Genomic DNA, 17208 nt, shown 5'->3' with positions numbered 1-17208 from the left:
TGTCCTGTTCTTTAAATCTTTGAATCACAAAATTGCTTTGAACTAGCAAAACCAAAGAATATTGTAGCTATAGATTTTTTAGAAGTCTAGATTTTTTTTTTCCCCAGTAAAAGAAAAGTGCTATTTAGAGATAATACTTCCTCACTACTTTCCTGCAACTGGGAGAACTTTTTCAAAATTCCTTCTGACGCAATTTAAAATTAAATTTCAATAGGATTATTTTTTTCTCCAGTTATTTTGCCACAGTAAGAACTGTTCTGCACAATCCATCTACTGAAGAAAAGCAGTACAATTTTAAAACTGAAAAGCTCTTTTTTCCTGTTTTTATATTAGAAGACGCATGTTCATATTTCATAATAAATGTTCCCCTGGCAGAACTTCTTAGTTCACTTTGATGTATTTTAATCAGCTTTGTTCTCAGTGTTGCACAGTAGCCTTCTCCACACAGACAGGCCAAACAGGGCAGCTGGCTTGCAGTTAGAGCCCAGCAATGATTATTGTGCTGCGTGTTTGTGCTGACCTCCTCCAAGAATGCGATGATTCAAGGCCCTCTTAGCTTTTGTTAAAACTGTACCTGGTTTATTTTAGGTAAAACAAGTTACATTGGTTAGGTAAAAATGAGATAGTATCACTGAAGGAAGCTTCCATTTTTTTTTAGCCTCTCTCTCCATTTTTGGGTGGGATCTTTATGTGTGAGTAAGAAGTACAAGCCTTCTTGGCAACCTCTAAGTTTTACTAACATTTGAGTGTTTTCCACTTCTCCACAGAATTACTGTCCTGCAACTTTAGACTCTGACTAGCCAAATTCAACTATATTAAATTCTGTAACAATGCCGCTATAATACCTCCCCACCTTACCACTCCCAAGTGCGTTCTCTAAGATTTCCAAATTTCTTCCATTGTAAGCATCCTGCAACCCCCAGGATATACTTCTCTGGACTTGGCACAGCTGCTGTGTCCCCCTGTCACATTGCCCAGCAGATCTTGGTCACACCATCCCTCCTCAGACAACTTCTTTTCTCTGAGGGAAACAATTGTTCAGAAGGTGGTTCCTCTTAGCCGTTACCTACCCTTACCTGAGCACTTCTTTTCTTCCACGAAAGACTACTTAATCTCTTTTCTATTAGTTTCAAGCTCTAGGAGAACAGCCCATGGCATATGGAGTAGACAAGGAGGGCAGTAATTGTGTGATTGTACCCTCAGTGCTTTTAGCAGTTTTCTCATCTATAAAATTGTGTTGCTTCTTTCCTTGCTTTTCTCTCCCAACTTTCTGTTAAGATGCAAGTACACTTTTATGTAGGGAAGTCCTACGATTATTTTCCCTACTTCCCTAGCAAAACTTAATTTTAACACAGCATGCTACATAAAATTGCCAGTAGTCACAGGCTTTTAATCTGATGCTGTAACAGATATTGGTCCTGCTAATTCCAGCTAATTTGCTCTTTGCATGTTTCCAGTATTTATGAGCACAAGGAATGCTGTGCCTTTCTATCCCAATGGATAAGGCCCTATGCTAAATCCGTGCTGGAATACATGTCCCTGTGCTGTATCCTAATTGAATTATTGAGAGAGGTTTCAGCTGCTCATGGCTAGCCTTCTAACCTATGTTAATCTGGATGATATCCTAAGAAGGTCTTGAATTCTTGAATGTAATTCACTTTTAAGGCAAGTTTTCTTTGTGAATCAGAATGAAGTGCACAATCTCTCTGAAGCAGCCTGGATTGCTAAGTCCTTTTTTTTTTCATGTATATATATGTAATTTCTCCCTTATGCTTGCAAGTGCATACACACAGAAACGCTATAATCTTTTTAAAGTTAATAAGGCCTTTGGCCCTATTTTAAGCCTTTGTCTTGACTAGACTAATTTGTTTTATTCTGCTTTTCTTCTGCTGTAGTTTGGTGTTTGAATTTTGTTTAAGTGAAGTTCCTTGTGATCATTCTGCATGAAGGGCGCCACAGAAGTAACACAAGACTGACTGAACTGATGAATGAACGCACTCCTCCCTGCTATGTTCTCCTCTTCATTCGTATTTAAAAGGAAGGGAGATGGAGAGCTTTGTAGATCCTATTTGGTCTGCATATTTTTCTTGTGTGCTCTCACCATTTCTGTACTTACAGAAATAAAACACTGAACTAAGGCAGTTATGAAATGTAGCCTATCTGTTGTTGTACCGTTTGTTTTTAAACTAGAGAGAAGCCAGTAAAAATGTACAGGGTGTCCTTTTTCTCAGGACACCTTTGCAGTAGTTTGTTACAACCTGACAGAAGAGCACAAAATTGAACAGAGGTCAGTGAAGTCCTCCAGTAGCTCCGTAAGTAACATGAAGATTGTAGCTTGGAAAATGTATTTACTTGAGCCTTTAGACTTCAGCAAACCAACCGCAAGAAGCTGAATGGGATGACAGGCAATATGTGCAGTAGGGAGAATAAAAAGTGGGCTCTTGCAAGTGCCCTAGAGGTAATAAGGAAGTATTAATGTGATAGTGATACTTGAGACCTCACCTGAAATGCTGTATACATCTCAGGTCATCCAGACTGAAGAAGAATGGACACAGAGCAAGGCAGGTTCAGAGAAGATTCCCCACCCAGGAGAGCAGCAGAGAATCTATATTTTTAGAGTATACTAAAAACAACTTTGTCTTTTTTTATGTTTGTTTTTATTTTTGCTTGTTTTAACTTAGCCAAGCAATACCTCTAAACATGTCAGGAGAGCATATGCCAGGCAGAGGGAAGAGCTAGTTGAACTAGATATCAAAACAAAAGATAAAATACATTTAATCAGTAACAAAAAGTGTAGAAAGTCAGAAGGTCCTCAAACATTAAATGACTAAGGTTCTTATCAGCATCTTCAAGAGATGTAGTGGAAATAAAAATGGAATTTCTTGTGAAACACAGTTCAGTCAGTCTCTGAATAAGATGTGATATGACTGCTTATGATAGTTGGTTAGCTGGTCTTGATGATGCAATGGATCCCTTCCAATCTTATATTAATGGAGACATAAAAAGTATATATTTCAAAGACAAATGGTTTCAGTTGGAGTAATAGAACAAATGAGACTTTCTTGTCTATTGATAAATTCTTCAATTCTTATCCCTAGAATATGGAACTGTTAGAATTATGGTCAGAATATTATTAACTCCAACTAAAAATTATGTCCAAAATGTTTATGACTAAGTGAGCACCTCTGGACTTCTTCTGGCACACATCATGTGTTGCAGGTTGTTATCTCACCTGAGATCATAAATGGAATGATTCTGAGTGTAATCTGAAGTTGGATAATGGATGTAGAGGATTGCCAAGTGAATCTTTGGCTTGCCTTCTGAATCAGTAATAAGCAAATGTTTGGCTATACAAATTATATCAATGGATCTGCAACATCCAAGAAGGTACATTTCCAAATAAAACATAAAATGGACTTCTGTTTTTTGTGGTTATTAAAAATCATGGGGTGCTCCAACATCCTACCAATCTGATTGGGAAATATTATTCTGTGTATATTCCTGTAGTTTCAGCTGTAATGTGAAACTCCTAAGCAAGTGCCTATAAAGTTTTTTTGGACCAGTGAGGCACTTCTCAGACTTAATAATACCACAAGCATTTGCCTTTAAGAAAAACACTTTTTTTTCTTGTTTCAGAATACCCCTGGGGCAACTGTGAGTCTGTATTCTGCTTGTGAATCACTTATTCAAACCTTAAGATTCACTGTTAGAAAACTGTTGCATTGCATTGCTAGCACTACTAAGGAATGATTATTTTCTTTCACAAGATGGCTGTAATTTGTGACTGACTGCAGCAGTCAAAGATTTCATACATTTAAATATTTTCACTACTTTTTGATGTAATTATGTGTATCATTTTTGTTGCTGATCTCTTACTTTCTAAATTGAATAATTTGTTATTATTATCATCACTATCATTATTGTTATTGCTGCTGCTTCTCCTGTTCTGTTTATCACTCCATGCAACTGCAGGGCATCTTTGGGATTGTCCATCAACATGGACCCCTTCATCTGTGGCCTCTCCTACAGGAGTACAGGGCAGTTTTTATTGCTTGGTTCTTTTTGAATCCTCCATCAGACTGAGAATAGCTGTAAAAGGAAGAGAAAGACTCATTTTTTCTCCTCTTTGTTGAGCTAAAAAAGAAAGAGAAGGAAAAGTTTCTGGTGTTAATGAACCAAGTCTGTGAGAGTGGAGAATGTTTAATACCTATTTTTAAATCTTCTTTTCCAGGCTACTTGAATCAAGCTTTGCCAAACATACCACTGTTAGAGATATTAGGCTATTGTAATACTAGAGGCCATGGTGAGATGTAAAATTAATTTTCTCTCACCACATCCAAAATAATTTTGTATGATGCATACGTGTATTTTCCCTGCCACAAAGGATGAGGCCAAATCCATGTCTGGCATATTTAATTGCCACTATTAGATTGCTTTTGTGTGGTCCTCTTGCTGAAGGTGTGGTCACATACCAGTTTTAGTCCTATTTAGACATATGTGCAGAGCTGCAGCCCATAGTGCTTTAATACAGCTAACTATGCTATTAACCAACATTTGCCACTGCACTGTCTCTGACATTTCAGACTGCCACACAAACATTTGTTAGTTTTCCTCATATTTCTCCAGCGCAGATCGTGTTGCAAAGCTTATGTGCAGGATCCAACTCAGGAAATGCCTGGTCACACCTGGGGATGACTGTGTGCTCTAGGTGATGGGGAGGGGTCCCACAGGATGACGTACGAAGTACTAACGCAGTACCCAGATTTGAGACAATTTGTGCTTCTAAGACAATAACAATATTTTAGAAATGAATGTGCAGTGCTGTATAGTAAGTCTAATGTCTCAGCCAGCATTTAGAAGTAGACTGATTTGAAGGACACACATTTCTCATTGAGCAATTTTTTATTTAAAAAAAAAAATCATGATTATGATTGAGAAAAGCCTGGTTAAGATAATCATGGACCACCCAGGTGCGGTTTTTACAAGGCCCATTTTATTAAGGAATACCAGAATGTTATCTCCTGGGGTTATCAAGGAAGAAATTAGTATACAGCACTAGAGGCTATTTGTTAAGTTAAAACTTCAATAGAAAATGAAAGGGGAAAAAAAGATGGTACATTAATATTATTTTATTTAAACTATGATTCTCCATTGCCTTTGCCAAAATCTTTTATGGAAAGTGCAGTGTTACAAATAAAAATGCAGACAGTAGAAAAAGCCACACTACCATGAGTACACCCATATGGCATGTTGCAGGATAGGCAAATACATAGATTTTACTGAAAAAAAAACACCAACCTCCCACAGAAAGTGAATAATTTAAGTGGCAAAGCTTATACTTCCAGTAAGGACATACGCTGAGGACCAGCTATCCAAACAACCATGTTGCTGTAGATGTTCATGAGGTAGTTGACAGTCATTCTGCACAAATGCTGCTTAAATGGTACTGCAAAGCAGGAATGGAAGTGGCCTTGTAAATTTGCAGAACACTGAAATGGGAACAGACAGTGGAGGAAAATAGACAGGATTTCTTACTGCTGCTTTTTACTTGCAGCCATGACTTCTTTGCTGAAATTTCACTCTTGTGTTGTAGTAACACTGACAAAGAGACGGAGAGGGTATATATTATTTTTATTTGGAGCTGATTAACTTTTTTTGTTCACTTGTTTATGAGTAGAAATTCCATCATTTACAGGTATAACAGACTCCAGAGAAAAGGACTATTACATGCTGGGATCCCACTAAGTAAGCAAGACTTCTACCTCTTGGAGGGCTGCTGCCTTCCTGGCCTGTGTACTATGAGAAATCATGCACAGCCTCCCTTTGCCCCTGACACCAAGGGATAAGCAAGCTTGCCTTTGCTATTTAGAGCAATACTCGGCTGCGGATCAAATGCTTGAAAGGAGGCACGTAGGGAGCCCCATGAGGCGGCAAGGCATGAGTAAAAGTCACCTGCCTGATCTATGGCACATTGCCTCCCCACATGGCCCTTCCACTCCATGTTGACCATAGGCAGTCTCTAAGTACAAACCCTCTTACACCTTCTTGCTCTTGCACCTTGCCGCCTGTTCTCATGGCCTTGGTCCGGTCTGTGAAATGCACCCAGACCTGCCAGAGCCTTGTTCACCCTTGGAGACCTCAGACCAGACCTGAAATCAGACCTAAATGGTGCATTAGGCCTTGCGCTGGCTCTTCTAGGAGCAATTTCCACCTCCATGGGGGGGACTAATTTGGGCCATTAACTTGTCCTTTACTATACCCTAAAGGCTGTGTAAAGCCACCTGATATTTACCTCCCTACTGTTCCACCAAGCAAACACCTGCCTATGCCAGAAGTGCATAAAGGCAGCTTGTCCTGAGCGCAGCTTGTTGAGTGGCAGAGAATGGAGGGAGGATGGAGGGAGAGAGGAAGAAGGGAGGGCAGAGCTGGCTGGCAGGCACTGGGCTGACAAGGAGCCATGCGAGAATCCACCCTGCCCAGTCTGTTCCACACGGGCTGAGGAACAGCTCACCTCCATCCGGCTTTGGTGCTAATTCTTGTCTCCTACAGTTTGCTGTAAGTCAGTGCTTTACAACCTAATCAAGTGGAGCTTCCTTCTTCCATGAGGGGTGCTCCCAACCCTCTTTTTGCAGCCTGACAAATGGAGTGTTTGAAAAATTGTTTTATTGGCTTCATGATATATGGTGGCTTTATATTTGTTTTGTTTTATTCTCTTGTGGCCAAACCAGACAGGACAGGAGCCTTTGATTGTCAGGTGGGATCTGAGCGTGCAAGAGTCATTTTCTCTGGAGTCCTCTGTATTTACAAATGATGGAAGTCATACTTCTAACCACCAGAGCTTATCCAGAAACCTTCCTTTTGAGGTATAAATGTTTCCTGGAAAATTTGCACTCTGCAGCTGAAGTGTTGTAGAAATAGCAGAATCTAAGAAATCTGTGAATAGCAGAAAACAAGTTTCTTAGGAAACTTTTTGGCAGCTTTAACTACAGCTGTCACTAATGTCTCAGCTATGACATATAGTCCTCTATTACCCCAAGAGCAGGAGTGCTGAAACGGTAATAACAGTCTATAAGCACCTATATCAAACTTCTCATAAACCATGTAGCAATTACCAAACATTATCCAGTAAGTTTTGCAAGATACATTCCTATATAGCCCCAACCAAATGAAAAAAATCACAATTCACGACAAAAAAATCAACCCCCAAACCAGGCTATACCTCTTCAGTCACCATCCAGTTTAAAACATTCATTACAGAGAATATAGCCAGCTCTACAAGAGACACATAGAACATGCTCCAAGCTGCAATAGCTTGTGCCAAGATTTTATTACTACCCTGTGCAGAGTTAAAAAAAAAAAAGAAAAAAAAGAAAAAAAAATCTGTAGCAACAAACTCACAGAACATAGGGATCAGTCTCATTAAGGAAGAAAGGGGAACTTTATGAAATATATTTACAGAAAAAGGAGAGGAAAGAAAGAAGAGAGTACTGTACCAACTCCACTAGGGAAATAAAAGAGACGACCAGCCTTATACCAGCAGAAAGAGGCATAGAATTACTAGAAAAACAACTATAAAGACATCGTAAATCAAACAGCATAGAGTTTAGAACATCAAAAACGCAGAAATTTTCATCTATTATTAATTATGATAAAAAATTCTATCTCAGAATATTTTACACAGCTGCTGTTGCCAAGAAAATCTACATCTTCTTGAGCTGAGGAACTTTAAAATCAGAAGCAAATCTTTCAGTAGCCAGTGGAGATAGTATAGATATTAGCACAGTATTTCAATGTTTTCTTTTCACTTTCCAGTCAATTAAAAATACAAATATGAAACACAGAAACTATTTTAATTTTATTTTGATCCTTTTACAATATTTAACTGAGCCCCAATATTCTGCTGCCTGTTCTGCATGTGTGTGTGAATGTGTTATGAAAATCTTCATCTCTCTGAAATTGATTTGTGGCTGTTAATCCATGTGGATTAGTAGTTATAAAAAGTAATTTGCTTATTATTTTATTTTCCTTCTAGTAATTTTTTTGATGTGGGGAAACATTTTTAAACACAGTGTCAGAGTTAGCACACACCAGATTAGCTGCCTCCTAGAGCTGGTAAGCACCAACTCCAGCAGCCAACTTACAATAACAAAATGCTATAATTAGTTTCCTATTAATGTGTACTTACATTTTTATATATATTAAGTGCTGGTTCAGCACTTGGGTCCATGAAGATGGATGCTTATCTATCTTTTGGACGCTTTGCCTTCCTCAGCAGAATTTAGACAAAGGGCAGAACTACGCTTTGTATGGCCTGAGATATCAGCCTCTACAATCAACTACATCTCTCCATATGTTTTGGCACTTCAAGTTTGTCAGAACAGGAGCCACATCAGTGGTTGTGTACTATAAGTATTGAGAACACTTATTCTGCATTCTCTGTTCCTTCTCGTCTGCAAATCTGAAATAATGATACAGGCACATAAGCGAAACTTCCCATGCTACCACCTCAATGTGTTTCAGTTTAGATCAGTTCCAGTGGTGGGGGATAGTCAGGTCTCCATATGCATTCAATGCCTGGCTTCTTCTCAGGGAATAGTTTATAGCCATTAAAGTGGCAAATTATAGTCCCCGAAGATTGATTACTTTTTATTTATCTAAATAATAGATAACGTGTATAAAAAGATTATTACAAACTAACTTGATAAAACAGAATGCTCCATTTGATAGGTGGGAGGAGAATTTTCAGTGAAAATACTGCAAACTGCAATAGCCAAGTCAACTTTCATGGTTAGTATTTATCAACAGTATAACACATTTGCATCAGTCAGGAAAGTCATCGAAGCTGTTCACTTGGAAGAACTGCCATCTCTTGTTCTTGAGGCAGCAAATGACAACCTAGAAACTGCTTGCAAAGAGCTGAAAGGAAACATTTCAGGCACTGCCTGGAAAACGTGTGACTAAGGCTGTGAGAATAATTGTTTTTTTCAGCTAGAGTGCCGAACCTAAAAAAGAGGGAGAAAAAATAAGTTAGAGTCAAACCAAATGGAACTTCATTTTTTGTTTTTCTTGCCAAAATGGAAATCTGAAAACATTTATTTAGTGCAAAATGCAAACATACATTCAATTTAATCCAAAACAAAAATGTTCATTTTGAAGCATGAGGAGGAAAAGTAAAAGAAATAAAGTACTGGGATTTGCAATGTTTTCAGAGGAGGCAGCGCTTTTTACCTAGCAACTCTGTGTGGAATGTTGTGTATATATACATGACCATTATTTGAATGGACCTTGATTCATTACGTGACCTCAGCATAGGGACAGGAGGCCCAGATTAGGCTTTTTCAGGGACAAAAGACCCTTCTCAATTATCTTGGAGCCCAGAACACAGCAGTTAAAAGATAAATTTCTATCCACACTTGATGCAAATCTCTATATCCTGAGAGGATGCCCACTTCACTGGAATACCAGTTCTTGAGAAAGTAAGTCTGTCTCCCAGGCATGAGGCTAAAAAGCCTTTTTCCATTGCTCTGCCACAGTGACTACTTAGACACTTAATAGTATTTCAGCTTCACAATAAAATGGCACAGCTGTACTAAGAAGGATTTAGAGCCAGTTCCCTGAATTTCCCGTGGAGCAGTGGCAAAGTAGGTGTAAGAGGCAGATCAAATTCTGTATTGACTCAGTCCACGGTAGTGTTAGTTCTCAGGTATGTTGGACCTGTTCACATGTTCAGTGTCTGCAAAGAAAGGAGCTGAAAGTACTTTGCAAGTATATGACATCTGCACTATGAATCCAACACACCTGAGAAGTACACCAGGATTTCTCCCCTGCAGTTGCAGTCTGGATTGTGGGAGCTCCAAGGAGGACAAGAGTATACAGTGCTGGTCCTTGACGGAGGGTCTGATTCAACACTCACTGGACCTTCTGCAACCACAGAGTAATCTGGCTTGGAAGTGATCTCTGGGGGTCTCTACTCCAACCTCCTCCCCAAAGCAGAGCTAGCTGTGAGCTCACAACAGGTTCCTCAAGACTTTGCCCTGCTGGGTATTAAAAACCCCTGATAGATACTGCATAGTCTCTTGGTCAGTCTTGTCTGACTGGGAAAGTGCCCCAGAGGGCAGTGCCCTCATGGGGAGGAGGTTTCTCCTCATACGTAGTCTGAAATTCTCTTGCTTCAGTGTGAGTCTATTGATTCTCACCCTTCCACCATACACACCATGTACTTCTGAAGAGACCAGCTCTGTTTCTCAGTCACCTCTGTGTAGGGACGGATGGGCTGCTATGAGAACTCTAGAAGCCCTATTCCTTTCCCAGGGTGAACCAGCACAACTCCCTCAGGCTCTCATCATAGGGACAGTACTCCAGGTCCCAGCCATCTTGGTGGCCCGTGCCACTTTATCAACACATTGCTTGTACAGACACCCCTAAAACAGTTTCATATTCTAGAAGCTGTCTAATGAGTGCTAAGAAAAGGAGGAAGATCCCTTACTGCAAGCTAGAGGCCTTGCCCCATCTGATAAGCCTGAGAAGCTCTGAGTGTTCCTACTGCTCACGCTCAGCTCATCACCAACCAGGGCCTAGCAGCTTCTCTGCAGAGTGGATGCCAGGCAGGCCTGCCCCACTCTATGTGCTGGTGGGGGCTCTTCCTTCCCCAGGATGAGGACTGTCTCCAGTGTTCATTCCGCAGAGCTGAATTTCATGGAGATCCTTTTGGACTCTGCCTCCAGCCTGTCTGAGTATCTCTGGATGCCAGTCCTTACCCTCAAGTTTTTTGAGTGTTCCCCCAAATCAGTGCCATCTGCAAGCCCATCATCTTCTCCAGGTCACTTTTAAGTATATTAAACTAGATCGGTCCCATTGTAGACCCCTGTGGTACTGCATTTGTACAGGCATCCAGATAAGATATGATCTATTAATCACGACCCTCTGATCCTAAACATCCAATCAGTATTTTACTCATGTAGTTGCTCACCCTTCCAGACTGTGACATTTTAACTTGGATACTGTAGGAGATAGTGCTTACAGCCTCGTTGTGGCCAAGGTAAAGGATATTCACACTTCTTTCCTTTTATACAGATCCAATCTTTTATCATAGAAAGCGATGGCGTTGACCAAACATTATTTTCTCTTGCTAAATCCATGCTGACTGAACTTTTGTTTTTTAGCTAGGCAAGATATAGAAAAGTAAGCTGAGAAAAGCAAACTAGACAAAGAGGAGGAAAAGAACAAATCTCAAACCTTTTTTATCCCAGTCCAGTACCTGACCAAAATGGTGTATCTCTCTATTAATTTGAAGACATCTTTTTAGTAAAGTATTTCATAGCTGGAAAGGAAAAAACAAAGCATAGGCTACATGACAGATCCTCCAGACAGCTAACAGCCAATGGAATGTATTTTGAGAACTATTATGGTCAACCAAATTCAGCTATGAACTGATGGACATTTCTCTTTCGAAATAAATGTGCCTATAATTGTGAACACAATTTGGCCTTGATATTTCCTAGACCTCAGTTGGCTGAGGAGCTTTGAAAATTGCACTTAGGTATAAAACAAAGAATAGAGGCACCTCTTTTGATGGTAGTAAGAGGAATGGAGTGCCTGTTATGTGTAAATGCCTACACGTACCTGAAACAGATTTGATATGTGTGCAAGCACATTTCAGCTTCAAGTCCTTAAAGTTTGAGACTAATCTCTTTGTGGAGCCACATTTTCAGGAGAACTCTTTTGTCCCAGCCGTTTTCTTCTGAGAGTTGCACCCCAATTTGTGAGAAAACTTTGCCCTCTGTTCTTGCCTCTGTTTGAAATTGAATGACTTTTTTCTGTTGTCTATGTAGAAGCTTTGATTGTTGTAGAGATAAAAGCTTTGATTTGTGGATGGGTACTCTTGAAAATACATTCTAAGGTGACAGCTGAAAACTTTGACTCCTGACTGATACAAGGAGCTGGCGGCGTATTTTATACAGAATTGCAGAGTATTGCTGCTTTTCAGAAAAACAAGATAGCCACAGTTCTTCCCTGGTGGATCTAAGCTCCTGTTAGAATGTGGCCAATATGAAGGTATATCAGAGTTTCATGCATGGGCAGTAATGACTTGCTCGTTTAACCTCTGGGCCCATTGTGAAACCATAGCCAAGAGATGGAAGAATTGCAGTTAGATCTTTTTTGGTGAGCTACACCACTTGAGTGATGGATGCATGTCTAGGAAGAATTTTCATTCAGTTTAATATGTTAAGACCTCGCCTCTACCATATATCATTTAAACCTCTTTCTTTTTCATAGCAGTTCATAAGTAGTTCAGAACTTAACTGCATATTGGATTGGATGAGTGTGGTCACATATTTGTCCTATTATTCAGTGACAATGGAAGCTCCCATTACATGTAAAAGATGCCCGAAACTCTTGAAAAAACAGCTTATCTAGGCTGGTAGGAACATGCTGCATCAGACTATAATGTGCCAGATTGTTTCCCAAACTTTTGAAAATTAGGACTTGATGAACTAAAAGAAAAATAATTTTGTTTCTACCGTGTTGCTAAATACATCCCATTTTAATGCATTCATCTTCTGTGACCCATTGTTAGCTCTTCATGCCCCACAGGGGGATACGTTTTAGACTTTTGGAAACAATGATGTGTTATGACTCATCTGCTTAAATCGTTATTCATTATTTTCCATCATACAGTTATATAGTTACTATATATTTTTGCTTGGCATTATTCATAATTGAATAAATAGTAATTTATGATGAGTTAACCCATAAAAATTTCAGCGGTTAAAGTGGCTTTCAGTAGGCATCTGAAACCTACTTAGTGCTATACTAGACAGGAAATCAGGATCTGCAGATTATGTGTATAAAACTAGAACAGTCCTGGTTGCAGCAGGAATGGAAATTTGAAAACTGGTTTGCTAATGCCTCCCACCTACACAGAATACGTGTTTCTACATCTTTCCTTCTTACTTTCTTAAGAGCAAGGCAGAGGGAGAAAATGTGGAAAGAGAAGATAGGAAAAACTGCAGGATGGGAAAATTGAAAATACAAATACAAAAGCACCCCATGAGAAGTATTTTTGGAATTTCAAGTTTGGCCTAACCAATAAGCCTTAGAAGTGTCAGGCATCAGCCTGTTATTGCAAAAATTCCCGATCAGTCTGAAGAGCATGAAGCTTTTTAACTATGGAGAGATCTACAGCAGGTTCTGTCCTACTACACTATTTCTGAAATTGTATTGCTACGGGAGTTGCAAAAAATATAAGTCAATATAGTACTAGACCTGCTTTTCTTGATGATAAACCAGTTTTCTGTGATCTTACTGTTGCTGTAGAAAGCAAATATTGGAGTGGGTTTAGTACCACCCATGCAAACTTTCAGTAAAAAGAGACTGGTTAAATCATAAGACTGTTAGCAACAGCATTTTTACTATGCAAAACAGCACTTTACACCAAATTCTTTATCTTCCTGTAAATGGCTCTAATTTCAATATTCATGAATCCTGTGCTTGGCTTTATTCTTAGTTTTCAACACTGTTTTCTTTAGTGTCTGCAGGGTCAGAGCTCCAATCTACCCAGAGCAATTATATAGTAAGTTGTTACGCTTCTCATACATGGATTCACAGCATAGTTTAGACTAGGAGAGACCTCTGTAGTCCATCTAATCCCACACCCTGCTCAAATCACTTCCATTTAGAGCAAATTGCTCAGGGGTGTACCTAGCTGAATTTTGAAGACCTCAAAGGATGGAGATCCTGCAGCATCTCTGACCAATTTCTCCAGTGGCTATCCACTTCCATCTTGAAAATCTTTTTCCATAAATCTTACAGCAATTTCTCATTGTCCACTTTGTGTCCAGTGGCTGTCATGCTGTCACAGCTGTGAAAAGTCTGGATCGTTTTCTGAAGTACCTAGGATCACGAAAATGACTGCAGTAAAAATAGCATAGCTAACTTCTATCTAATTAATCCTGCATGTAAAATCGTGTGATAATCCCTTGAAATCAGCAGCAAAACTTCTGCTGTTATTAGGGAGGCTGAAACTTTGTTCAGCAACATTTGTGGCAAAAATGAATAATTTTGTTTTTCTTTTTTTTTTTTTTTCTTGTTTATTTGTTTGAATCATAATTTATGAAGCAGCAGAGTAGCAGAAATATATGCTGGATTCTGTTTTCTTTTGTTTCGTTTTATTTTATTTTATTTCGATTCTGTTTCATCATCAGTGCATGTATGAACATGAGTGCAAAAATCAGAAAGAAGCTGATCCAAAATTCAAATCCCCTTCAAGTGTGAGCTGCTAATAGGTGTGTAGAAAGAGGGATTTTTGTCAAGAAGTCTCTGACAGAGAATGAATGTGTGTCTTCCCATTTTGTTATCATAAATTCCCTTATCACACTGAAGTGGTCTTGTGCACCATACAGGCATCTTGAAACAATTTGTGCTGTGGAAAATTAATAAGAGAAAATTACTGTATGGCCTAATTGCTATTTTGGCTCTCAAAAGAATTTACTATGGAAAAGTCTTGTCCAATCATTGAGCCATTCCCATTGTAAGTGTATGAAATCCGCAGAAGCCTTTCCAGGTGAGAGCACAGTAGGACTACCTTTCTCCTGGAAAGCCAGGGAGCCTCACAAATGTGTAGGACAAGAGGGCTAGGGGCGGGAGGAGGGATGTCCACCAGGAATCCTTCTGAAAGTTCAGTGAGAAGTGTGCAAATAATACTGCAATCTTTCTTCCATCACTCCCCTCAACCAAGGCAAGATAGTAATTCTTGTCTTTGCATTGTAGCCCAGATAATTTTCCTCTTCACTTTCTTTACATTCCTGTCCAGATTTTACTGAGAATTTGCACAGTTTTAATGCTTAAAAAGAAAAAGAAAAACAAACAAACAAACAAAACACACACACACACAAAATAAAAACAAAAACTTCCACTGTGCAACTTGAAGGCTCACTTGTAAATCTCCATTCAGTGCATTCCCTGCTTGGCCCGGCCACAAAACAAAGGAGGGCTGGGAGAAGCATACTTGTTTCTAAGCCCACTCTTATCACAGAGGTCTGATGTCTGAGGTGTTAATCTTCATTTTCTTTTGATCTTGGTAAAGATAATAGGTTGTTATTCAATATTGTTTCTGGTTCATTAATATGTATGGTATCTGCTACTTTTTTTCCCCCCAGAAAACCCTTTGAAGAAATCTTTGTAGCCTCACTTCTGCTGCAGGCCTAACTTTGACTTTTCCACTGTTCATTGTTTTCCTCTGTGTTTTATGTTCTCACTCCATTACAGCCATTTGGATGCTGCAGTTAGCACCAAAGTATCATCCCGCTTTCTTTATGCTGAGCAGTATAAAGCAGCAGTACCTTCTGTTGCAACCCTAATTTGTAAAATATGTCCAGACAGCACAATCCTAGGAATAATGTAGATGTCTCAGGAAGTATCACTCTTTATTCACATTGTCTCACCCAGAAAAGAATTGAAGGTACAGGACTGCAGCAAGCACAAAAGGACCTGAGACCTCAGCCATAAAGTTGGCCAAGAAAGCCAGATGCCAGGATGAAGTGGGGTTTCTGTAGGGTGCATCCGGCCTCTGTGCAGCATACCATATCACTTGCATGTACAGGGGACTCCAAACAGCATGCAAGGCCGCATCTGTTTCCCCTGCTACACAGTGTAGATTCTTCAGGCTCACTTAGCCTGCGTGGTGCATAACCCCTTTTGGCTTCTGCATGTGTTCCTGGCAAAGCACATGTCACTGTGCAGATTAAAATAGAAGATCACTGGTAGGCAGATGCATCTTTGGGTATCCATGTTTCTCCCTAAAACAGTACTGAAGAAACCATCCTTCAGTAACTCTACTGAAGTCTGATTGATGTTGTTTCCAGACACATTTAAATATTTGTCATAGTGTACCCTATGAAAGGGTGAGACAATAACCAGTCTGAAATGCTGCTTGTGAGGAAAAAAAGCATTAGATCATTTGGTTTGTATTTTTCTTTGGAATACACCCTCCTCACCACCCTGTGGGCATCTATACTCTCTTTTGTTGAAGCTGTTTCTGTTAATATGATTTAATGTTTTTTGAGGCATTTCAGTGTTATTGCTGATTATTTTTTCCCCATCTTCTCTTCCCCTGTACCCTCTCCATATTTTTGTGGTATATTTGGCGAGGCTGTGGGTTACACCCATGTTTCATCTTGTTGTTTTTGTCATTTATTCACTGAGTTCAGAGGAAGGTTTTGTTTTTCAGTAAAATCAGGGGACTTTTTTGTTTTTTGTCTTTTAATAATTTTATAGTTTTGTTGACTGAAGCACAAGAAAATTGAACGACTTGTCCATGGTCACATAGTGAGTCATTTCTTCTGTCAAGAATCTGCCTTGAGCTGCCATAGTTTGCATCTCCTTGTTCCAACCATTAGAGAAGCACAGCTCTTCTGTGAGTTTGTCACAAATCAAAGCTATTTTTTTATATCACCTTTTTCTGTGGCACTGAATAAATTTCAAAGCTATCAACCACATCGTGTGGTGGACAACAGCAATACAAAATCCTGTGATAAAGTAGATGTTACGTTCTGGCTTCCAAAAAGTGAGCTAATAAAGACCAGTGAATCTAGACCATCTCGAGCCAGCTGTGCTCCAGCTCAGGATTTACTTGAGAGAAAAGTCGGAGACAATGCAGGAAGAGGCCCTGAGGATCAGAAACTTTGCATTTATTCTAAATTTTCACATCTTTTCATGGCCCAAAATAGAAGTTCCCACGTGTGATGTTGGACAGAATTGTTCTCTCCACTCAGACCAGCAGACCAGGCTGTCAAGACCCCTTTGTGGAGAGGTAGCTTACCTGTGATCACTGCTTCAGTACTACTCGTAACAGAAGATAAAAGAGAAACACTGCCTGCAGGAACAGGAGAAACTGTAGAAAGAGAACCCATGAGCATATAAATTTATAAAATAAACTGAGAAGAATGTGTGGGAAACATTCCCCGTTTTCCCACTACTCAATCACATTCCTGGCTGGAAAATCAATCACAGAAAAAATAAGATTATCTTCAAGCACAGAAGGCTATTCAACAAGAGACATTATTTCTCTGGGTAAGCAGCATCTTTTCACTGACCCGCAGACAATTTGGTTCTCTTCAGAGTCCCCCAGCATTTTTCCAGTGATGGTGCTGCTTTTGATACAAACTGATCATGTGTTTGTCCTTCTTTGCTATCTGTCTTCGACTCTCT

The sequence above is a fragment of the Lagopus leucura genome, unplaced genomic scaffold, assembly GCF_019238085.1.
Source record: "Lagopus leucura isolate 7727_CA_CO unplaced genomic scaffold, USGS_WTPT01 Super-Scaffold_100159, whole genome shotgun sequence".
NCBI classification, from domain to species: domain Eukaryota; kingdom Metazoa; phylum Chordata; class Aves; order Galliformes; family Phasianidae; genus Lagopus; species Lagopus leucura.
The sequence above is the reverse complement of the archived record's forward strand: the minus strand, read 5'-3'. Positions refer to the sequence as shown.